The sequence below is a fragment of the Trichechus manatus genome, unplaced genomic scaffold, assembly GCF_000243295.1.
Source record: "Trichechus manatus latirostris isolate Lorelei unplaced genomic scaffold, TriManLat1.0 scaffold00214, whole genome shotgun sequence".
Taxonomy (NCBI): Eukaryota; Metazoa; Chordata; class Mammalia; order Sirenia; family Trichechidae; genus Trichechus; species Trichechus manatus.
Genome location: NW_004444150.1, coordinates 1,327,633 through 1,352,501, shown reverse-complemented (window position 1 = coordinate 1,352,501; position 24,869 = coordinate 1,327,633). Strand labels below are relative to the sequence as shown.

Below are 24,869 nucleotides of genomic sequence, written 5' to 3'. Positions count from 1 at the left end.
AACTTTCTCCTGTGGAGCAGCGGGTGGGTGGAGCCACCGACCTTTCAATTAGCAGCCGAGCACTTTAACCACTGTGCCACCAGGGCTGCCCTGTCTGGGAGACCTGGAACCCCTTCTCCTTTGTAAATTAAAATCTATGGAGGTTAACGGGAGTCCCTGTGTGGTGCAGTGAACGCACTGGTCTGCTAACTGAAAGGTTGGAGGTTCAAAAGTGCCTCACAAGAAGGGCCTGGTGATCTAATTCTGAAAAATCAACCACTGAAAACCCTATGGAGCACAGTTGTACTCTGATGCCTCCATAACCGCGCTTGGGCTGATTTTCGGGTGGGGAGGTGGTAAACATCTTCTGGGACAAGCCATGCCGCTCCAGGACCCAGAGGAGTGGGGACCTGCTCCGGCTGTGTGCTCCCGGTGGTGGGGTCATCCCTCCCTGAATCTCTGTGCCTAGATCCACGGTGTCTTCAGGCCGCGAAGCGCCCAGGATGGCTGCGAGAGGGATGGGCAGGATGCTCCCCAGACAGGTTCCCCGGGGCATCTCTGCACCTGGGCTCTGGGGAACGCTGTCCCTGCCTTTCAGCATCTACTGAGGCCCCACGGCCGGGCTCAGGTCCCATCTCTGCCCCACGCTCCCTCAGACCCTCCAGAACACAGAGCTGTGAGTTACCCAGGCTTGGGGACCTCAAGCAAACTGTCATTTTCAAGGAATCCCCTTGGGCGGATCCCAAGGAAAGTCCCAGGTCACATGCCTGGGATTCTGGGAGTGTTCAAATCTGCATGTGCACGTGGGACCAGGCATGTACCACCAACACACACACGCACACACACACGCATACATGCACACACATGCCTCTGCACACGTGTGCACACACTCACACATGGGTACACACACATGCACGAACACAGGCCTGCCCCCTCCCTCAGGAGGCTCGGCGCCATCTCAGCCTCACACGAGTGGGGGGCCCCATCTTTCTTGGGTGACCTCTCCCTCTCTAGCTGTCCTCTAAACTGGAAAACTCCCGTTTCTGATCCCACTCCTCCCACCTCCCCCTACTCCCACGCCCCATCTCCTTTGCCTCCCCCCTCACCCCCACCCCACTGTCCTGCAGTACAGAAGAAGAGAGGAGAGAAAGAGGGAGGGGAGAGAGGGGGAGAAAAGAAGGGGAGGGGGGAGAGGAAGGAGGCAAGAAGGAGAAAGAGGGGGACAGGGGAGGGAAAAGGAATGGAGGAAGGAAGACGGAGGAGGGAGGGGAGGGGAGTGGAGGAGGGAAGGCAGTGGGGGCTATTGATGGAAAGCTGGCCCAGCCCGCGCCTGGAGAAGGCTGAGCACTGGGCAGCGTGCTCCCAAAGTCCCAAGGATGGAAGTACATCACCAGGACACAAGGATCCCAAGTCAAGCTTTCACCTGGTTTGATAGATCTGAGCTGACACCTTGGCCCCTGGGCCACTCTACATCCAAGGCCGACGCCCCTCCCCGGGCACTGCCTTCCAAGAGGAGGGGGCACTCAGTCCTCTGCAGCTTCCTTTTTTCTCATGTCAAGAATCCTTGCAGCCCGTGTTTGGTAAATAAAATTATTCTTCCCCAGAAAATCATTAGCAGGGCCCGACATCAATTCCCCTGCAATCTGTGAAATTAACCGCACCTAGCACGGAGGGCATGGTAGGATCTGTTTGCTAATCACCACTCCTCCGCTCCAGGCACCTAATTAAATCTCCTTCCTGTTTATCCACTTACCGGATCCTCCGCACAGATACTCACAAGGACAGGAGAGCCGCTGCCATCGATCACTCTTTGGTAACTTTCGGTGGGTGTAGCTCCCCTCTGCATAATTGCATTTCATTCTGGCTGCCAGGTCCCCCACCTTCCCCTACAGTCCCACCTCTCGTGGTGACTCCAGCTGAGCCGTGACCCCTGCAGGGGGAAGAAGGCCACAGGCTGCAGGGCCTGGGTGCAGAGAACAGCCCCTCTGGGGAGCCCAGGCTGGTGGCCTCCGGCTCAGCCACCGCCTCCTGCAGACCTGCCTTTCAGGTTTCCATCCCTTTGTCACTGTCACCGTTACAACCTGGGAAACTACGTCACCTCCTCGCCCACCCTGATTAAACTGGGGCTGGGTGTCACTTTACCTGACCTCGGTGATTCTGGCTGCCCAGGCCCCTAGCACAGGTGCCGCTGAGGGCGCAGGGACTGGTTTTACGCCATTGCTAGCTGGCCTCCGCCGTCCAGAGAGGCAGCTAAAGTCAGGAGCACTGTTCCATGTCCCAGCGATCAGACTTCTGTGTCCTGACACGCCTTAGCCCTTGTGACTGCGGGGAGGCATGTGACCTCCCATCCCATTGAACAGGACAGTTGTGCAAGGTAAGTAAGGTGCCCTGCCCAGCCCCTTCCCCATGCAGCTGCCCCTCACCCACCACCATGGAGATCCGTTTCTTGGTCAGCATGGATCCTGGTTGGATCCCCAGCTTGGGGGTCAGAGTTCTTACTCTATCTTGATTTGGGGGTCGGCATCATTAATCGCCGTGGCCCCTGCCACCCTCCACTCACGCGTCCTGCCCAGTCTGTCTCCAGCAATTTCCGCATGCTAATAACGCTCCCTTTAGCCCCACGCAGCAAATCGGTCACAACCAGCCCCCCTCTGGCCCATATCTCTTACCTTTAATTATGATCAAATGTGGACTATTGAGTAGGTTGATGCATTTTAGATGTCTACAGAGGTTTCTTTTTAATAATGCAATCTCAAGGCTCTCGCAGCATATAACTCGGGTAATTACGGAAATACGTATTCAGCGGTGTCCCCAACGTTAGCAGTTTCTCTCTGGAAAGGGGAGTTTGGGGGCAAAAATCAGAGGATTACAGATGACATGGTGACTGATCACAGGGACCGACTTGGACTGGACCAAGGAGGGATTTCCGGACCCTTGTGACACCTACAGGTCCCTGGGTGGTGCAGTGGTTAAGCACTCAGCTGCTAACCAAAAGCTTGGTGGTTCGCACCCACCCCATGGCTCTGTGGAAGAAAGACCTGGCAATCTGCTTCCGTGAAGATTACAGCCAAGGAAACCCTATGGGGCAGTTCTACTCTGTCACTTGGGGTCGCTATGTGTCGGAATTGCACCAGGTTTGGTTTGCGTGTGTGTGTGTGTGTGTGTGTGTGTGTGTGTGTGTGTGTGTGAGAGAGAGAGAGAGAGAGAGAGAGACCACCCACAGGGTATGACTACAGGGGAGTTCTATTTTTTTTTTATTTTTTCCCATACAAAAATTTATACATACATTGTTATGTGACTCTAATTGCTCTCCCCATACTGTGACAGCACACTCCTCCTTTCCACCCAATTTCCCATGTCCATTCAACCAGCTCCTAACCCTCTCTGCCTTCCCATCTCACCTCCAGACAGAAGCTACCCGTTTAGCCTCTTACATCTACTTGAGCTAAGAGGCACACTCCTCATGAGTATCACTTTACGTCCCAGAGTCCAGTCCAATCGCTGTCTGAAGAGCTGGCCTCGGAAATTGTTTTAGTTCTGGACTGATAGAGAATCCGGGGCCATGCTTTACAGGGGAGCTCTCTATGACCCTCACACCTCAATGTCAAGTGACCTGCACCCAGTGGTGCTCGGGAAAGACGAGGGATCTAGCCCTACGTCCACCTCCTTAATCTTCTTGAATAGAGTCCCTTAGGTTGAGTTTCTTTCTGGGGAAAAGCGTGTGGTGGAATAGAATCGTCAGAATTGTTGGAAAACCAAAAACCAAACCAAATCCATTGCCATCCAGTTGATTCCGACTCATCGCGACCCTAATGGACAGAGTAGAACTGCCTCATATGTTTCCAAGGAGCCCTTTTGGTTAGCAGCTATAGCTCTTAACCACTGTTGTTGCTGTTAGGTGCCGTTGAGTTGGTTCCGACTCACAGCAACCCTATGCACCATAGAAGGAAACACTGCCCCGTCCCGTGCCATGCTCACAATCATTGTTATGCTTGAGCCCATTGTTGCAGCCACTGTGTCAATCCATCTCTTTGAGGGTCTTCCTCTTTTTCACTGACCCTCATCCACTACGCCACCAGAATTATTGGAAGTGCCTGAGAAATCCTGTGGTCCCATGTTAGCATAGCCCTAGGGCTTTCACCAGAGCTTGGAGCCTGGAGCTGAGACGGGTCAGGTGGTTGGCGCTGGAGAGATGTCATGTGACACAGTGGAGAAGCTGCATGGCCAGACTCCTCCTGGGGCAGCACAGGGCCAGGCACACACAGGCCTCGCCACAGGCGTGGTGCCCTGAAGAGGGGCTGAGCCAGAGTTTGGGTGTTCAGTTAGGGATGGGCGCCTGTTGGGTGGGAGGAGCAGGACTGAGCAGAGGAAGAAGGGAATGGCAGTGCAGGTGCAACAAGGCCTCTGCTGACCCGGTGGGGGAGTGGCCTGTCTGGAGCGGGAATGGCAGACCTCCTCCGCCTCACTCAGCCCCTGGATGTGGGTCCCCTGGAAAGGGAGAGGCTGTGGCTGAGGAGGTTCTCTGCAGCTGAGGTGGAGCCCAAAGAGGCTGAGAGCCAGGGCTGTCTGCTGGCCGTGCTCCCCACAGCACACTAGCCCACCTGGGAGGGGGACCTGGGTGGAGCCTCTCCATGCTAACACAGTCCACCCCCTGCTCACTCAGATCCACATTGGACACAAGTTCCCCCAGGCTTCCGGTGGGCCTCTCTCCCTAAGGGAAACTTACAAGAAGGAGGTTGGCAAGACAGCCACAGCTGCCACCCCCACAGCTTGTCCTCAGAGTCTTCATCCTCTACTCTTCAACCTCCATGCCCCTCACCCTCAGCCACCCCCTCCACTAGTGATGTGGCCCAGACTCTGATTGCTGTGGGACCTGAGTCCTGGCCTCCTGGTCCTTCTCAGGCCAGGGTTGCTGCACGTGTCCACTTACAGCCATGTTTGAGCAAGGTAGGACCGAGAAGTGTCCTGGTGGGCCACCCGAGTTCCAAACGTCTTTCTCCCAGCCCCTATGGTGTGCCAGCAGCCCTGCCTCCCCCTCATGATCAGGATCAATTGTCCCCACCAAGACGCTGGTTCCACTTCCTGCGTACTGGTCCCCAGACACAAGAACTCAAAGTGCCCCAGTTCCAGCCATGCCCTTCAGTGGGGCTTGTATGTGTCTCCTGGTGACAGTGCACTCCCTTTGGGCCTGGGCTGCATGGACAGGAAACACAAAGGCCCCCAGTGGGACATGGAGAGGGATGAAAGTGGGGCCTCTCCTGATTCCACCCATTGGCCTCCCAGCCCGTTGTTCTTCCACCACACAGAGGTCTTTAAGTCAGTGAGTGTACTTGTCCTAGAGGATGACACCTGTCCCTGCAGAGTAGTGCCTTTGCTCTATCAGGCTGGCAGGACTGGGCAGTGAGGCATGTTGGGCAGTGTGGTGTGACATAACCAGTGAATCCCACGAACATGGGCTCCCCGCCTCCCCCGCTGTAAAGTGGGATCCAGGTCTGACATGGTGTTATGTGGGATTGGAGCATTGAACTAATGCCACCGGACCATATAGTAGTGCTGGCTGAGGACCTGCAGACAGGAAGGGCAAACCCACACCTGGAACATGTGTCCATTCCTGTGAGAACATACCGCAGTCCCTTCCAGGATGGAAGGGTTCCAGCGTGGTCAGCTTGCCACCAGGTAGTCAGTTGGTCTTCCCGAGGAGCAGTGTTGTTTCACGGGCTTAGCATTGGTCTCCCTTGCTAGCGGGTCGTGCATTTGGTGGCAACAGTGTCTGGATCAGCTTTGGTAAGTAGGAGTCCTTGCTGCTGGGTGCACGCATAGCCTTCATCTCCGCCACTGTGGCCACTTTATCCTTGTGTCCATGGTGCTAGCAAGAGGGTGACTGATAAGCAAAGGCTGAATGACATCAACTGGTTGAGTCATTTTGTCACTTGGTTTTCAGTGTCCCTCTGATGGTGTTAGCATGTGATACCAAGATCTTCACACTTGGTGCCACAGCCATATGTCCATCCACACCTCTATGCCAGATTCCTTTGTCCCCAATTAGATAAGTTTCTCAGAGCTACTGTAACAAACTACCGCAATCTGGGTGGATTAAAACAATGAAAATTTATTCTCTCACAGTTACGAAGGCCAGAAGTCTGAAATCAAGGTATCATCAGGGTTGGTTTATTCTGGAGGCTCTCTCCTAGCTCCTGGTTGCTGCCAACAATCCTTGGCTTGTAGACACATCACTACAAGCTTTTCCTCCATCTTCACATCACCTTTCTCTCTGTGTGTCTCTGTATCTCAAATCGCCCTCAGCCTTTCTCTTATAAGGACACCCGTCATTGGATTTAGGCTCACCCTAAATCCAGAATGAACTCATTTGGAGATCTTTAACATAATTACATCTTCAAAGACCCTTTTTCCAAATAAGATCACAGCCACAGGCTCCGAGAGTTAGGGCTTGAACATATCTTTCGGGAGGGAGGCACCACTATTCAACCCACTACACTGATCTTTCAAACATTTTTCTTTCAGGCCAATTGGCCAAGCCATTTTCCACTACCCATGAGCCCATTGATATTCTTACCTTGGCCACTTCTTTTCCTACACGAAGGGGATGACCTCTGTGCCGATTCCCAAAGCTCTGCCCATTGAGATGACTTTCCCTCACTACTGCCTTTCAGCCCCGCCCCCACCCCCGCCAAGGGAGGCTGTAGGTAGCTGCTGTCCACTTGCAGCTTCAGCCCTCATACAAAGCTGACCCATCCGTAAAATAAGCTTGGGCTTTCTCCTCCTCTTTCACACAGATACGGGTTCTCCCATTCAGTCTCGGCATGAACTGAAGGAGGGGCACTGGTGCAACAGTGGTGAGTGCCATGGGGTCCAGGATACCTGCTCATGCAGCTTGCTGTACCTCTGTTTCTATTCGTGTGTGATCCTGGTTCTACCACCTCCATCTAGTGAAGGATTGTTGCTAAGCACATCCCAACCTTATGGCTTGGTGGATCTGATCTCACCTAGCTCAGGATAGGATGTTCTGGCCATATGGTCACTTGGTATCCCATGGTCAGGAATGCTGTCTCTCCCAGATCCCAGTCTCAGGCCAGGAATTATTTTTCAAAAGGCACTTAATTCTCTGCTGCAGACAGCATGGCCTTGCTTCAGAACCCCAGGGGTCCTCATTGTGATTCTCCCACTGGGGCTTGCCATAAACTCCACATAGCATCTTTTCCCACCAGTGACACCTCCAACACCAGTGTCCAACAGATCATATGGCCTAAGCAGCAGGGCTGCTTGCATTATGGAACAATTTCCTGCTTAACACTGGCAGCTTTTTGCATCACCCCATGTATGGACTGGAGCAATGCCCTATGTATACAATATGCTGCCTCCAGAACCTAAAAATGCCCTACAGTCATTGTGCTCCCTTCTTCATGGTGTGAAGTATGAGATGCAATAATTTATTTTTTATTTGGAGGGAATATCCCAGCACACAACTTACCACTGGACTCCTAAAAATTTTACAAGTGAGGCAGGTCCTTGACTCTTCCTAGGGGTTTGTCCCACACTTTGGAGTGCATGTGTCTTACCAAGGCCTCCACCTTGCATGCCATCTCTTTCTCACCTGGCCTGGTCAACATAATGTCATTGATTTAATGATCAATTTGATGTTTTTAGGATGTCCAGATAATACTGAGATCTTCATGATATATTATGACAGAAGGCAGAAGAGTTAACATAACCCTAGGAAAAATGTAAATACACCCACTCCTTACTTATCAACATGGTTAGGCTCTAAAGACCAGGTCAGTATGCAAAAATAGTCATTATGTGAAAATGGAAGATAACTACATCAGATCACAAAATGGAGGATGACTATATCGTTATATAATTTTCAAGTTACATCATTACATAACTGTCAAACTACTGAGAATCATGGCTCAGCCAAGTTGACACATAACTTTAACCATCACAGCCAGTGTTACTCTAACCTTGCACCTCGGCGATCGTTACTGCCAGACATATGTTGTTAATGCACAAAATAGTCGGATGGTAGATTTTTTACTGTTGTCCGAAATGCAAAATGTCAGATAATGAGACAGTCAATAAGTGAGGAGTAACCCGTTGCCATCGAGTCGATTCTGACTCATAGTGACCCTAGTAGAATTACCCCATAGGATTTCCAAGGAGCGGCTGGCAGATTTGAACTGCCAACCTTTTGGTTAGCAGCCTGAAGCTCTTAACCACTGTGCCACCAGGGCTTCAAGTGAGGCGGAGGTGTATATATTGCTGTCTGCTCCATGTGAAAGTAAACTGTTTCTGGTCCTCCTTCTGACTGGAATAGAAAAGAATGCGTTCACCAAAGTAAAGGCCACCTCAGGCTGCGGTAACCTGCTTTAGCAAAGATGCTGTGGCTGGAGCTGATAGGCTCTACCACCTGGCTGAGCTTGCTGCGATCTGCAGTTATCCTCCATCTCCCCCTGGTTTCTGCAGGGACCAGGCCAGGGAATTGAGTGGAGATACTATGGGGACCACCACCCTGCATTCTTTAGATCTTTCTTTAAGTGTGATGTTTATTTGCACCATCCAACCAGTATGCGGAAACCCTGGTGGCATAGTGGTTAAGAACTACGTCTGCTAAGCAAACATTCAGCAGTCTGAATCCACCAGGCCCTCCTTGGAAACTCTGTGGGGCAGTCCTACTCTGTCTTATAGGGTCACTGTTAGTTGGAATCGACTTGACCGTAACTGGCTTTTTTTTTTTTTTAACCAGTATGCAATTTTGTTTTTTATTTATCATCTTGACCAGACAGTGGGGGTAGTTTAAAAGGCCTCCACATGGACTTCTCTACTATGATAGTGCTTACCCCACAAATCAAAGACCCTATGTAGGGGGGTGTCAACTGCCAAATTTGTCAATTCCAATATATATATTTGGGGACTAGGGAGGTGACCATGGGCATGGTAATAGAGCCAATGGACCTACTGTGAACTCCACATGTGCCCTATATGCCTCACTCCAACACAGGACTAGGATGATGTTTCTGGTCTCCCGGTAGCAATGGCCACCACAGCCTGTGTCCAGCAGTCCTCGGAATGTCTGGTATCCCCTTTCCCCAGGTGTCTTATTCATCCAGTGCTGCTATAACAGAAACACCACAAGTGGATGGCTTCAACGAAGAGAAATTTATTCTCTCACAGTCTAGTAGGCTAGAAGTCCAAATTCAGGGCATCAGCTCCAGGAGAAGGCTTTCTCTGTCAGCTCTGGAGGAAGAGCTTTGTCATCAATCTTCCCCTGGACTAGGAGCTTCTCCGTGCAGGAACCCCAGGTCCAAAGGATGCGCTCTGCTCCCGGCACTGCTGTCTTGGTGGTGTGAGGTCCCCAACTCTCTGCTTGCTTCCCTTTCCCTTTATCTCTTTTAAGATAAAAGATGGTGCAGCCCACACCCCAGGGAAACTCCCTTTACATTGGATCAGGAAGGTGACCTGAGCAAGGGTGTTACATCCCACCCTAATCCACTTTAACCACAGGCAGAGATCATGATTCACAACACATAGGAAAATCACAAAATGGAGGACAACCACACAATACTGGGAATCATGGCCTAACCAAGTTGACACATATTTTGGAGGGACACGATTCAGTCCATGACACCAGGTCGCACTGAGGAACTGTCCGTAGGTCCCTAATGCAACTTCTTTATATGCAACCACAAACGCCTTGGATGCTGCCTCTCAGTGGAAAGATAGAAACAAATTTGTAGTCCTCTGTAATCGACCACCGGTAGCACAGTCAGGGTCAACCTACCTGTCGGGGTCATTGATGATTCAAGAGGACCCCCAGCCTCAAGGCACAGGAAGCCCACCTGGTCTCAGGCTGAGCCTCGTTGGCTCTGGCTGCCCTGAAGCCTGAAGTCCTGGCTGAGGACACATGGCTCTCCTTCCTGGGGGCCCAGCATGACCATATGTGCCTCTGTGGGTCTGCGGGGCCGTTAGACTGTCCCAGCCTTCTCGTGTCAGTGGGTGGCTCTGTGCACATCTGAGCCTGAGCCAACCCCAGCACCCGGAGACAGTGACCTTGACTTGACCTTCAGCATCCCGAGGAGACTACGCATAAGTTTGGCCTTTCCCTTAATGCTCACATCAGCAACGAGCATGTTCCTCTGAGCATCGGCAGAGCAGCCAGCACTACCCGCCCTGGCCTGCGGCTCAACTCGCACAGGTTGGATAGTACATCAAGCAAGGTGCTAATGGCTGTAAACTAGGACCCTGATTGATGGCTCTTTCCTTGCAAAAAATCTGCCCGGGTCCCTGAAGAGCCCGTGGCTTCCTGACTGCAGAACCATTCATCGCCTGCTTAACAAGGGCTGGCACGCTGTCCCTCCTGCCCTGGTTGGGGCTGCACAGGAGCCCACTGCCAGCCTTGTCCCTGGCCCTGGTGGATGTCAGAGTGAGTCATCTCCATTCACCACATCCCCCTGCTTTTGACGGCCATTACAATCAGGCACCTGTCACCCAAAGCAGAGCCACAGGTAGGGGGCCTCCGGTGGCCATGGTCCCCTGTGGATTTGCTGACCTGGGAAGCCAGCCTCTTGATTGGACCATGTATCTCTTAAACATGGCCTCCACCCTGGCACCACCATGAGCCGTGAGCTGACAGTGTGGCTGTCTCCACAGCAGGAGAGGCCATGTCCTCTTTCCTTCAGGGTGTGACCCCCGCCAGGCTTGGGGCTCCAATGCCCACCAAGGAGGGAAGTCACTGTCTTCACGTTTCATCCGAGGCCCCAAAGACCAAGACCCGCTGCACCACGGTGTCCAAGGACCCATGTCCTGAAGCAGGCACTGAACCCCATGCAGGACGGCAGGGGGCTGGGGCACTGGCCCCACCCACGCTCCAGACCTTGTGAGAGGAGACAAAGAACCCACTGGAAGGGTGAGAAAGCAGGACAGGGCTTTTCCTGAAAAAAAGTGTCCAGCTCCAACCCCACGGGCAGAGAGGGGCGCTCCCCCATCGCCCTAAGTCCCGTAGGGCAGGACGCAGCTCCCTCCCCCGCCCAGCTCTTTCAATAAGCCCCTCCCTATGCAATCGTTCTCATCAAGATGGCTCTGGAAGGGGGAGTATCAGAAGGAGAGTAACACCTGCTCCTGGCTGGTGTGCTTATCACGGACCGACCGTTGTTACTTCTTCATCTCATTTGGTTCTTCCTAACTTTTCTCCCTGAACACACACAGACAACCTGAGCTATAAACAAACAATGGCACATTGACCCATCCGTTCAATGAAAGGGTAGTTGGGTGCTGAGGGTGGACATCTGGAGGGGCTCAGAGGTGGACGTCGGGGGACTGACCTCACTCTGACCCACAGGCCAGCCACGACCCAGTGTGTGGCCCAGCACTTGGAGAAGAAGCAGAAAAGACGATTTCTGGTGCCTCAGAGGAGGTAAGGGGCAGAATGCAAGACCACAGACCCTCTGTCCCACACTCCCCCTCTCCGTCATCCACCCCAAGTCAAAACAAGAACAGCCTGTGAGCAGAGCCCGCCTCCTGTCCAGCCAGCCAAGCAGGACCAGAGGGAACGAAGAGGGAATCATACCAGCAAATCACTCCTGGTTGTGTGAGCAAGTGGGTTCTCAGGCCATCAATAAATTATGAGTGGTTGCCACAGCAACAGCCCGGCCCATATTTCATCTCCTGGAGATCCAGGCAGGCTTTGGCAGGGCTGCAGAAAGCCAGGCTGAAAGGCAAGGGGCAGTGGTCTCCCTGTGGACACCTAGGCTCTGGGAGTGGGGCTGGCAGTGCTTTGGGGGGATCAAGGTTAGGAGGGAGCAGAGCGGATGGGCTTGGACAAGGATTATGGTGGACTGTACTGTTTAGGAAGTCAAAGGTGACCAGATTCAAGTCTGGGCTTTTTCTCTTGTAAAGTGTTCTGTCGTCCAGGTCACGAGACCCTCCAAGACTCAGTCTCTTCATCTGTTCGGTGGAGATAGAGACAGTACCTGCCCCATAGGGTTGTTAGCAAAATGCAATGATATAGGATACAGAAAATACTGGGTACACAGAAGCACTCAACAGACATTATCTAATGTCATTTAAATTATAAGAAAAAATAATCTTACGGATTTACCCACGTAGTTACTGTTTCCAGCGCTCTCTGTTCCTTTGTGTGGACCCATATTTCCATCTGGCGTGATTTTCCTTCTTCCTGAGAGACTTCCTTCAACATTTCCTGTAGTGTAGGTTGCTGGTGATAAATTATTTCAGCTTTTGTATATCTAAAAACATTTATTTCATCTTCGTATTTTTTAAATAATATTTTGTTGTGTTTTAGGTGAAAGTTTACACAGCAAATCAGGTTCCCATTCAACAACTACCACACAAGTTTTTCCATGACATTGGTTATGTTCTTCACAATGTGTCAGCATTCTCATTATTTCCATTCTGTTTGTTCTGTTTCCATTAATCTAGCTTCCCTGCCCTTCCTTGCCTACTGATTTTTGCCTCGGGGTAAATGTTGACCATTTGGTCTCATATAATTGATTGTTCAAGGGAGCACAGTACTCACAGGTGATATTGTTTATTTTATAAGCCAATCTATCATTTGGCCAAAAGGTGACCTCTAGGAGTGGCTTCAGCTCCAAGTTCAAAAGGTATCTTAGGGTGATAGTCTCGGGGGCTCCCCTAATCTCTGTCAGTCCAGGAAGTCTGGCCTTTTTTTAGGAATTTGAGTTTTGTTCTATACTTTTCTCCCGTTCTATCCGGGAACGTCTTCATTGTTGAAAGATATTTTCACTGGGTATAGAATTCTAGGTTGACAGTTTTGTTGTTGTTATTGTGTTCTGTTTCAGTGCTTTAGAGACCTTGCTCCACTGTCCTCTTGTTTGTTTCTGATGAGAAATCTTCTGTCACCGTTGTCTTTGTTCCTCAGTATGTAATGTGTCTTTTTTCTCTGGCTCCTTTTACGATTTTCTCTTTATCACGGACTGTGATCAATTTTCTCATAATGAGTTGCTTTCTTTATGCTTCTTGTGCTTGGGGTTCCTTGAAGTTCCTGAATCTGTGGGTTTATGGTTTTCATCTGATTTGGGAATTTATTGGCCATTATTTCTCCAAAATATTTTTTCTGTCACCCCCTTTCTTCTCATTTTCCAGGATTCCAGTTGCTTGAAGCTGGATCACAGCTCTTTGATGTATTGTTCCTTTATGAGTTTTCTTTTTTTTTCTCTGTGTGTGTTCTATTTTGGATAGTTTCTTTCGCTGTGTCTTTGGCTCTTCAATCTTTTCTTCTGCATCATCTAGTCTGCCATTATTCCATCCGTGTGTTTTTCATCTCGGAGCTTGTAATCTTCATCTGGAAAGCTCAATTTGGGCCCCTTTTATAACTTCCACGTCTCTACCTAATATGTTCAATCCAAGGCTTTGAACCAGTTCGCTCGAGTTTGACCCCTGCTGAGAATTTGCATTTCTAACAAGTTCCCCGGCGATGCTAATGCTACTGGTTAGGGACCAATTCTGAGAACCTCTAGCAGAATAGTGGTTCTCAAATGTTATTATACATAAGAATCACCTGGAGATCTTTTTAAAATGTAGATTCTGATCCAGTATATCTAGGGGTGGAAATGCAAATTCTCATCAGGGGTTCAAGCCAGAAAGAACTGGTTAGAAGCCCTGGTTCAATACTCCCTGTAGCTTACTGAGCACACAGAACAGATGTAACAACAGCTTTTTGCATTCTTGTCTGCTAATTCTAACATCGATGGCAGTTCTGGGTCGATTTCAACTGATTGATTTTTATCCTCATACTGGGTCATATTTCTCTGCTTCTTTGTGGACCTGGTAATTTTTTATTGAGTGCCTGACATGGTGAAGTTTACTTTGTTGCATGGTGAATATTTCTGTAGTTATACAAATACCCTTGAGCTTTGTTTTGGACATAGTCAAGGTACTTGGAAACAGTTTGATCATCCCAGGTCTTGCTTTTAAGATTTATTAGGCAGAACCAGCACAGTATTCAGCAGAGGGCTAATCACTCCTACTACTGAGGGAAGAGCCTTCTGAGTACTCCACCCAGTGCCCATGAATCCTGGGGTTTTCCAGTCTGGCTGGTGGGAACAAGGACTACTCCCTGCTCGTGGTGAGTTCCAAGTACTGTTCCCTCTAATCCTCTCAGTGGTTCTTCCCTTGGCCTCCTTAGGTACTTTACCCACACACCTGCACAGATGGGTGCTCTGGTGGACATTCAAGGAAACCTCTGCAGATCTCCTGTTCTGTGCTGCTCTCTCCTCTCCAGTGCTCTGCCCTGCAAACTCCAGATGCCTTGGTCTTCCCAGACCCTCAGCTCCATCTTCTCAACTCTTAGAGTCAGCCAGGTTCCTCCTGGGCTCCCCCTCCCTGTGTTACAACCAGGAAACTCTTCAGCAGTGAGCTGGAGCAGTTGCCGGTCTCACCTCACCCATCACCATCTCTTCAAGATCAATCACTGTCCTTTGCTGCTTGATGTCCCAGGGTCTTGAAATCTGTTGCTTCATATATTATGTCTAGATTTGGGGGACAGGGACACACATGGATCACTGGAGCTTTGGACCAGCTTCCTGCTGGGACTGCAAGTTGGTGCTGAGTCCAGGCACTGGGGGCACCAAGCCAGGCACAGCCAGCATCATTGTCATTGTCACAACAGTGGGGGGCAGGGAGATGGGAAAATAGGAGGTGTCTCACACCCACTGGGATTTGTCTTCCAGCCTCAGCCTGTTCACCTCTCAATAGGAAAGGATGGTCCTAACCTCCTCGTGTTTTTGAGAAGCTGAAGGATTCAGGGTCTTCAAAGGTTCTTTGTAAACTGGAAGTCAACTCACGCTTCTCTGAGCCTGCTTGGGGAAGGGGAGGAGTGAGCATCAAGTGGGCCAGAGGTCAGGTGTGTTGACCCACAGGAAGGATGGAGCCCCCCAGGGGAGCTGGAAGTTCAGCCTGTGCCCCAGCAGCCCTGCCAGCTCCAGGGCCAGGAGGTGGGTCTGGAAGCCCCAGAGAGAAGGGAGGGGTGAAGTCTGCCAACACAGTAATGAAAATATAGTGCTTAACACAGCACTGGGCTCTTATAATTATTATTTTCATTATTATTATTATTGCATACGGATTGCAGAAGGAGAAGCCCCAGCCCAACATTCAATTCCCCACTTGGCCCCCACCCTTTTGGCCAGGTCTGCAGTGTTGGGACCACATGGTGGTCATTTCTGGACAGAGGGCCCGGAAGCTTCTCCCTGGCTCCAATGCTCCCATGTTCTCCAGCTGCCCTGAGCCGCTGGGGAGACAAACCCTTGCCAAGCCAAGTCATGGATCTCCAGCCAATGGGTTCCTTTAATAAAACATTTACCACAAGCCAATGAAATGTTTAAACACCATATTTCACTACTAAAAGTGAGGAAGAAGCCAGCACCTTCTGAGAATGGATTTTCCCAGTACAGACAGGCATTTTATAGATCAAAGCACTAGAATAAAATAAATACGACCAAGAAGGGCTGCGAGGAGTGGAGAGTTCCATCCTGGAAAGACCTTCTGTGGAGAATGGGGAGGAGGGATGTGAAGCCAGCCTCTTCCCCATGTGACCTTGCCACCTTGGTGCACTCTTGGAGGGTGTCATGAGCTGAGTCCTGTCCCCAAAAAAGATATGCTAAAGTCCTAACCCCGGTACCTGTGAATGTGACCCTGTTAGGAAACAGAGTCTTTGCAGATGTTACTAGTAACATGAGGTCACACAGGAGTAGAGGGGGCCTAATCCCATCTGCAGTGTCCTATAAAAGAGGAGAAGAGACACAGAGAGAGGGCGAAGGCCGTGTGACCATGGAGCAGGCTGGAGCAATGCAGCCACAAGCCAAAGAACGCCAAGGATTGCCAGCTGTCACCAGAGGCTGAAGAGCTGCGTGGAAGAGTCAATCTCTCTCTCTGAGCCCTCAGAAGGGGCCAACACCCCCCACACTCTGATTTGGACTTCTGGCCTCCACAACTGTGAGAGAATAAGTTTCTGTTCTTAAACGCCACTGAACTGTGGTATTTTATCTCAGCAACCTTAGGAAATGTAGCACAGTGTCCTCACACCTCCATGGTGAGAGGATGCAGCTTCCTCTCAGAGGCGCCTCCCAGCAGCCCACAGACAAGGGCTGTTTCCAGGCCCCATTTCACAGATGAAGAAACTAAGGGTCCAAGAGCTTAAGCAATTTTCTCCAAGCCCCCACGGCTTCTCAGGACTGAAGACGGCTGAACCAGGCCGGGGAGTCCCCACCCTCACAGGTGAAGTCAAAGGGACAGCCACCTGCCCCACTCTGCTCACCCATGGGGGTGGGGGGCCCAACAGAACAAGCTTGCATAATGGCCATTCGCCCGATTGGTTCGCTGCCCCCTTCTTTTGAAAGAGGCCCCAGGAGGTGAGCTAATACAGCCCATTCCTGGACCCAAACGTGGGTCCCAGAAGGGCTGCTTCACAGGCGAGCAAGCTTGCGTTCACACAGGGCCCGCAAAGGGGATGCTCTGCTGGCGCCATCTTAAAATTCTTAACAGTTTTCTTTTTCAACGCTCTGCTTGAAAGGAAACAATTTTCTTTCCTGAACAGAGTATTCTTTTTTTTTTTTTTTAATCCCCCTTTTCCCTTCCCACCGACCACTGGTAATCACTAAGAGGCGTTGGTCTCTATCTGCCTACTTCATGTAGGTGGGAGCGTGCAGCATCTGCCCTTTTGTGACGGCCTTACTTCCCTCAGCGTAATGTTCTCAAGGTTCATGCACATGGTGGCTGTGACAGGACTTCATTGGTCTTTATAGCTGAGCAGCAGTCCATTGTGGTATAGACCCATTGTGTGTATCCACTCACCTGCTGATGGACATTCTGTTGTTTCCACCTTTTGGCTCTCGGGAAACGTGCTGCAGGGAACACTGGTGTGCAGGTTTCTGTTTGAGTCCCTGCTGTCACTTCTCTTGGGTGCACACTTAGGAGTGGAATTGCTGGGCCATATGGTGATTCTAGGTTTAACTTTTTGAGAAACCGTCAAACTGTTTTCCGCAGCGGCTGCACCATTTTACATTCCCATCATAATGTACAAGGGTTCTAATTTCTCCACATCGCCACCAAATTCTTAATTTTGAACAAGGGCCCTGTGTTTCCATTTCGCATGGGGCCCTGAATATTCTGTAGCCAAGCCTAGTCCCCAGCAAGGCGCCCCTGCATCCCCCGGGCCCGGGCACCACATAGAGTGCCAAGCAGGTGCCTCCTGGGAGGCTGTGCATTCTATTCTCACCCGCCAGGACAGGAAGACACCCTTCACCTGTAGGTGGCAGCATCTGCAGACCTGAGGGACTTCTCGGGATGGGGCCCTGGAGCCTGGCTTCTCATACCTGCTCCTCTGGTGCCCAAGACAGGTGGTTGCCTTGGGGAGGAAGCTCAGGTCCTCCCTGCTGCAATGTGACCAACTGGGCACCACAACCATGGCCTCCCTGATGGCTCTGTCCTCTTGAGGTACAGCGGGATGCCAGAGGGGGGACACTGTGGGACACAGGGGAAGACACGGCAGGACACAGGGGTGGGGGGACACGGAGGGGAAACATAGGGCCCACAAGGCTGGACTAAAGACCACCCCACTGCACCCCAACCCAGTCAGCCTCTGCCCGTTTGTCAGGGACAGGACCAGCTACAGAATTTGCGGGGAACACTGCAACGTAAAAATGTGGGGCCCTTGGCAAAAATGGTTGACTCCTCTCAAGATGGCGACAGGCAAGCATTAACTGAATTGCAGGCCACCTGGCTGGGTCAACCGGCCGTGAACCGACCCCGGCTGGGACCAAGGCCACAGATGATCTCCAACTCACATCGCAGGATGTGCTCCTTGACACCCCCCACCACTGCGTTCACTGGGCTTGAGGGAACTGATAGGGCCCTGAGACCCAGGGTGGGGAGGGGCGTGCCAGGTGGAAGCAACTCAGCGAATTGTAGATGTTGTTCATGGGGGAGAGGGCAGGGGCAGATGGGGCAGCAGGAACTAGAACTAGAGGAACCTGGGGCCCAGGGGCCGGGATGTTTCCAGAACCTGCAGCACAGCTTCTACTTGGCCCCCGCTCTGCTGATGGCTGGGAGCCTCCTCCCCACATCCCCCAGCGTGGAAGAGATCCCTGCCCTCCATCTGCCCCTACTTCAGTAGAGGAGAAAGGCCAAGCACGGTGGAGGCCCCCACCCGCTGCTCCTAGCCCCCATGAGGCAAGTCCAACCAGTCTTCCACCTGCCAGGGCAGCCCCGTGCTCAGGGACCCACCACGTGGGCACAGGTTGGCCCAGCCCAGGCCCAGGCCCAGTGAGGCAAACCCGGCCCCCTGACCAGACAGAAGCCGCCCACCTCCGAGGTCAGCCCAGCCCAGCCCAGCCCCGTCCTCGGGGCTTTGAGTTTTTTTAATGAAGCTCTGAGTCTGGGCTTCCAACGACCACCTTCAGTGATCTGTCCAGGGTCAGGCTGCCCCTGGGCCCCGCCTGCTCAGATCTCATCCAGAAGAGGCCAGGCAGGGGCCTCCCAGAGCTGGAGTGGTCTGGGGTTGGGAAACGGGGAGACAGGTGGAGGCACTGGGGGCCCTAGACAAGTCCCTGCCCCTCTCTGGGCTGGGGGTCCCCTCCCTACGTAGGATAATCATGCCTGAAACCCAGGGACCCCTGGGTTCCCAGCTCAGCCAAGGTTCTACTCTCCCCCAGCTGCCCAAGACCCCCTCTCCAAGCCCTCCTTCCAGGTCCAGCCCCTCCTCAGCCAGCCCACAGGCCAACTACAAATGGGCCTCCTCTCTCCCCCAACCCGCACCTCCCCAACCCCCGCCCCAGTGACTGACGGGCCTCACCTCTGAACCGCCCCTCCCTGTCCGGCCCCACCCCCACCCCATCCCATGCCCCCTCCCTCTTCTTTAGGCCTCAGGCAAGCCCCTCCCCCACATGGCCTCCTCCCCCACCCCTTCATCTGCATACCGCCCCGGGGGCTGCCCTGGTCAGCGGAGAAACATCTCCCCAAGGGGCCTTCCCGTGACTCACCTGCAGCTCCTGGCCCCTCCACCATCACACACTGCCCTGCAGCACCGCCATCCTGTGGACAAGTCTGCCTCCCCCACTGATGGGGGTGGGGCTCTGTGAAGGCAGCAGGGGGTCTGCCCTGCCCCCTGCTGCGACCATCAGCTCTCCACTGGGCACCACAGCACACAGCAAACTGGTGACACGGTCTGGAGGCTTTTTTTTTTTTTTGCTTGAAGTTTTTTATTTTTTTTAATTGTGCTTTAAGTGAAAGTTTACAGCTCAAGTTAGTTTCGCATACAAAAATGTATACACACTGTTATGTGACCCTAGTTGCTATCCAAATACTGTGACAGCTCACGCCTCCTTTCCACCCCGGATTTCCCATGTCCGTTCAGCCAGCTCCTGTCCTTTTCTGCCTTCTCATCTCGCCTTCTGGAGGCATTTTGGATTGTCACGCCTATGTAGGGACCAGAGACACGGCTTGATATCCTAGAATGCACAGGACAGCTCCTGCAAAAGAGAAGCAACAGCAAATGGTTGCCGCCTAGTCGATTCCGACTCATGGTGAGCCTGTACTCCACAGGGTTTTCCAGGCGCCTCCAGGCGAGTTCAAACCGCCAGCTTGGCGGCTAGTAGTTGAGGGCTTAACCATTTGTCCCGATCAGGGATAAAGAAATGTCCGGCCCAAAATGTCACCAGTGCCGAGGTCCAGAAACCCTGTAGTAAACCCCCACCTGGCACAGGGCCTGGCACACAGTAGGAGCTCTGTAAACGTGTGTGCAGGAATGGCAGAAAAACAGATTCATTGATGCTGGGTGAGTGAATGCCTTCCCCGGGCTTAGGGAGGGACTGGTATGTAAACAACGTGCGCGTGCGCACGCACGCACACACACACACACACACACACACAATATTCTTTGCAAAAGTAAGGAAGACAACTGGATGCATGGAGTCATTGTTCCACTGGTGAACTTTGACTCTGCGCCCCATTAAGGGACGCAAGTCCACCCCAAAAGCTGAAGCCACACACACACACCCACCCCTCGGCCAGTGCTGTCAGTTTATGGAGCTATTGCCTCCTCCCTTTCCACCCTGTTTCCCCGTGTGAGGCGGGCTTCGTAGAACCTTCACCCAGTCTGCAGAGAAGGCAGCTCAGCCCCTCCTCAGGGGTCTGTCCTGTGGACAAGTCACCGACTCTTAATCCTCAGTGTCCCCTTCTGTGAAAACTGCCTCGCCACCTCCCAGGGGTGTCACTAGAACTGGAAAAACACTGGATAGAGAAGCACCTTGCAAACTGTAAAGGGCGGTGCTCCGGAGGAGTGCCCCACGGGTCCTGTCGGGCTGGATGGGCCTAGCCCCTACTCCACTCACACACGAGACACCCAGCTTTCCCTTCCGGCAGGAGTCCAGGGCCCACGTGTGCAGCTGGTGATTGTGTGGGAGCCGGCAGCCCAGGGGCTGGCGCTCGAGGAAGGGAAGGAACAAGGCAGATGGCTGGTGGGCAGGCTGGTGGCACAAGCCCCATGTGGGCGGCCTACACAGGCTTCTCTGTGCTGTGTTCTCTGCACCAAACTGGGGGGCGCTACAGGGAGAAGTGGTTTGGCCCAGCAAGCAGGGCCTCCAGACTCAGAGCTGAGCTGCTTGTCCTCCAGGAAGCCTTTCTTGGTCACCATGCCACCCTCTCCCCTGTGCCACCCTCACCCTACCCACCCCACGTGGATGGATGCAGCTAGTTTTCTCATCTGCCGCTCCCACCAGACTGTAGCTTTGTAAGGATAGACAGTGTCTGACCATTGCTTCTTGAATCTCTCCCCACCCCAACCTCCAGCCCTGGCCTGGTACATGTGAGCTGTTCAAGAAGAACATTTGTAGTGTGAGAGGATGTGTGGATGGATGGATGTGTAAGTAAATGCATGTTTAAGTGGGTGGGTGGGTGGGTGGATGGATGATGGATGAATGGATGCATGGGTGGATGGATGGATGATGGATGAATGCATTTATGGGTGGGTGGATGAATGGATGGATAAATGGATGGATGAGTGGATGGATGGATGGGTAGGTGGGTGGTTGGATGGATGGCTGGTTGGATGGGTGGATGATGGATAGATGAATGGATGGATGCATGGATGGATGGATGGGTGAGTGGATGGATGAGTGGATGGACGGCTGGTTGGATGGGTGGATGATGGATAGATGAATGGATGGATGCATGGATGGATGGATGGGTGAGTGGATGGATGAGTGGATGGACGGCTGGTTGGATGGGTGGATGATGGATAGATGAATGGATGGATGCATGGATGGATGGATGGGTGAGTGGATGGATGAGTGGATGGATAGATAGATGGATGGATGGATGGATGGGTGGGTGGGAGGGTGGATGGATGGGTGGGTGGATGGATGGTTGCATGCATGCATGCCCAAATGGATGGACAGATGGGCATGCCAGCACATAAGTAGAGCAGTATTTATGGGCCAGAAAAGTGGGAGGTGGACAGAGGTAGAGCCTGGCCTGGAGCCAGGGCTAGAGGCCCAAGGAGAGCAAGCTCAAGACAGCAGGACCATTCCCAGGCAGAGCCAGAAGCCAAGAGTAATTAAACCAGCATGCACATCCCTGGAGCCCCAGCAGCCCTGTCTTCATTACGGTGATGACTAGGGAAATCTCATCAGAAATACAAATTGAAATTTTGAGCTGCTTCCGGTCCTTGCACTGCCACTCTCCCAATAAGTGTCTTGAAGCCTCGCCTCAGCCCTGGGCCAACCTGCCTGTGGAGAAGAGTCTCCAGGACAGAAAGAGCCCCTGAGCTCAGGGCAGCCGGGTCCCTGCCCAGATGGTTCAAATTCCCTTCCACGGCCCTCCCTGCACCATGGAAAAGTCAAGAATCCAAATGCCAAGAATCTTCAAAAATGCTGGCTCCAGGCCGCCTGGAAATGCCCTCAGGGGCTCAGCCAGTCACCGGTGGCCCCTGGCCTCCCGGTCCTTCTTACCTGACGTCCCCACGTCCCGGCTCACCTGAGTCCCACACAATGCTGCAGTCAGGCTCCACCTCCTCAATGCCCAGGTGACAGGAGTGACGTCATGGCCAAGAGGGCAAGAGCAGCCAGAGGCCAAGCCAACCCCAGACCCGCTAAAGGCACCCGGTGACATCACCTCCACAGCCAGCAGGAGTGTTAGCTCAATAACTTGTGGAAGTTCAAAGTGCTGACCTTGGGAGGACTTAGACGCTCACCTGATGAACCTGGGCACTGAACTCTCCAGACTCAGGTGTCCTGGCGCCAGGAGGCAGGAGGGACGCAAGAGCTCACTCCTGGAAGCCTCAAGGGCACGTGGGACACGCGAGCTCCCCTGATGCTCCCACACCTGAAAGGCAGGTGTGGCCATCCCCTGTCACAGGTGAGGGAGCCAGGTGCAGAGAGGTCTCAGCTCCTGGCCGAGTGTTAGGCATGGAGAGTGCCTGCAGGACAGAGCCTGGGTCCCAAGGCCTTGGGGTCTGTCTCAGCCCTGAAGCGCTGGGTGACCGTGGGCCAGCCCCTTCCCCTGTCTTGGCCCCATCTTCATTTTCTCCAAAGCTGAGGAGCAGAGACACGCTCCCCTCTGAAGCCTCTCTCAGCTTTGAGGATCAAGAATTATGCTAGCAGAAGGCCACTGTCCCCACTCTGTCCCCGAGCCCCGTCCACCTCTGGAACTCTCTGAGCGTGGCATTGGACATCCAGGGGAAAGCCTCCCAGGACCCTTCAGTGTGATAAGAAAGAACAAGGACCATTTTATGGGAAACTATTGTGAGTTTGCACCAGCTCAGGGTTTCTTTGCTTAGTGACCCAGTTTCTCAGAGCGGGGAGGGGAGATTTTTGTGTCAAGTTGGAACAAATTAAAATGCATCTGTCTTCCCTTCAGAAGGGAGTGAAGCCCAGCAGAGAAGCAGAAAAAGACTCATTCCAGAATGCCTGGTGCCAAGTTAATTTGCAGGGAGCAGCCACGCACTTCTAGGGGGGTGGGAGGGGGACAGGGCCGCAGGCACACAGTGGGGCTGCAACAGCTCCCCAGGCCTGGGCCCCGGGCACCCTCAGCTCAGCTCCTCACCTGAGGCCCGTCTTCACTGCATCCACAGTGACAACGACCTGCGCTTTGAGGGAGGCCCCCTGCTTTTTCCAAGTGCCTTACGTGGGCGGGCCCCTCTGGCCCCGGTGGAGGTGACAGCCCAGTGCGTGCCTGTCCATGGGTGAGTCATGGTCCAGGATGGGACTAGTGGTCCCACTAATACTAACAGCAATAGTAATAATACAGCTCACACGGGTTCAAACGCCATACGCCAGGCACTGGGTCATGCCCTTTACGCGGGTCAACTTGTTTAAGCCTCACCACAAATACTACTCCCCCCTCATTTTACAGATGGGGAAACTGAGGCACGGAGCAGCAGATACACCGGGAGCGGTAGAGGCTTTTTCATTCATTCGTTCTATTTCTGGTGTGTCCACTGCATGGGCAGGGGTCTGGGTTGGATGGGGCAGGGAGCCAAGCAGACAGGCTGGCCCAGGCGGGCTGCACTGCGGGAGGGCGGGGTCACACACAGGAAGTACCCAAATAGCTCCATCATGACAATGAGGCCACAAATACAGGATGTGGGGAAAGCAGATGGACCAGGATCTAAGCCTGTCGTGGGGTTTGGGCTCCCGGGGGGACAGGACAATTAGACTAAGGCCCAAAACCCTAGAGAGGCCTGGAGGCCAGGGCAGACGGGGCTAGGGCACTCCAGGCCTCGGGGAGAGACAGCGATTGGGGTCTGACGACCACTGCAGGGTAGACAGGGCCAGAGCACTCCAGGCCTGGGGGAGGGGACGGTGCTTGCGGGTCAGGGGTTGCCCCAGGGTGAAAGAGGCCGGGGAGCCCCAGGCCTGCGGGGGTGGGGGCAGCGCTTGTGATCTGAGGACCACTCCAGGGTGGACAGACCAGGGTGCCGGGACTCGGGGTGGGGGGGTGCAGACTTGGGAGAGGACTGCGCGTGAGGCCCGGGGACCACTCCAGGCTGGATGGGCTGGCACGTGGCCGGCCTGGGAGGCCAGGTCTGGTTTGAGAGCACCCCAGGGCCGTGAGGTGCTCACAGCAGGAGAGGCACATCACGGTCCTCCCAGAGGGGCTGCGAAGAAGGGTCTGGAGGACTTGAGCAACCTGGGACCCACAGCCGCCCCAGAGGTGAGGGGCTGACCCCGGCGGTGACCCCAGGCCCACCCCAGCATCACCCCTTTCTGTCTTGGCTCCCAGTGTGTGCCGGTACAGCCTCCCCAACCTGCCCCAGAAGGACCCCACTGTCCACCCCACCCCAACCTTGCTCCAGCTCCGCCCCAACAGCCCTGCACCCAGTTGGCCCTCTCCCCACCCCTTCTCGGGTTGTGCCTTTGGGATGGCCCCCTCTGGATCCCCAGACTCGAGAGCCCCGGATTTTCTATGTCTCCTTGAGGACTTTAGACTTGGCTTCAGAAAGGGGGTCCCCATGAGGCAGAATCCACTCAATGGCAACGGGTTTTGTTTTTGTTTTTTTCCAGAAAGATGTGCAGGTCTCCTCCTCTGCCCCGTCCCATCGCCCCAGCCCCCTTCCCCAGCCTGGATGACCTCAAAGGTCTGCTCTTGGTCTACACCCTCGGCCCTGCCCCCACCCACCTCACCCTTGCCTCTGGGCCCCCTGCACGGGAAGCAGACAGACAAGGAGCCTGGCCAAGGACAGCAGGGCCACTGGGTGGCCAGCAAGCTTCCCAGACATCCCCCAGGACGAATGCGGGAGCCCTGGGGCCCAGGAATCAGTGTTTTCACCGAGCTCCACGGGGAGACCAGTCCAGGAGCAGCCAGGGCTGCGGGCCAGGAGGCTAAGGCCCAGCCGGCGCCAGGCA

General features: G+C 53.4%; 1 long non-coding RNA gene across 1 annotated transcript; it reads right to left on the bottom strand.

Moving 5' to 3' along the window:
* Positions 1 to 2,638: 2,638 nt before the first annotated feature.
* On the bottom strand, positions 2,639 to 16,887 carry LOC111822810 (uncharacterized). Its single transcript, XR_002825923.1, has 3 exons — positions 16,822 to 16,887; positions 5,605 to 5,845; positions 2,639 to 2,810 (listed from the first exon to the last, which is right to left on the bottom strand). It is a non-coding gene; the product is annotated as an uncharacterized LOC111822810 (long non-coding RNA).
* Positions 16,888 to 24,869: the final 7,982 nt, after the last annotated feature.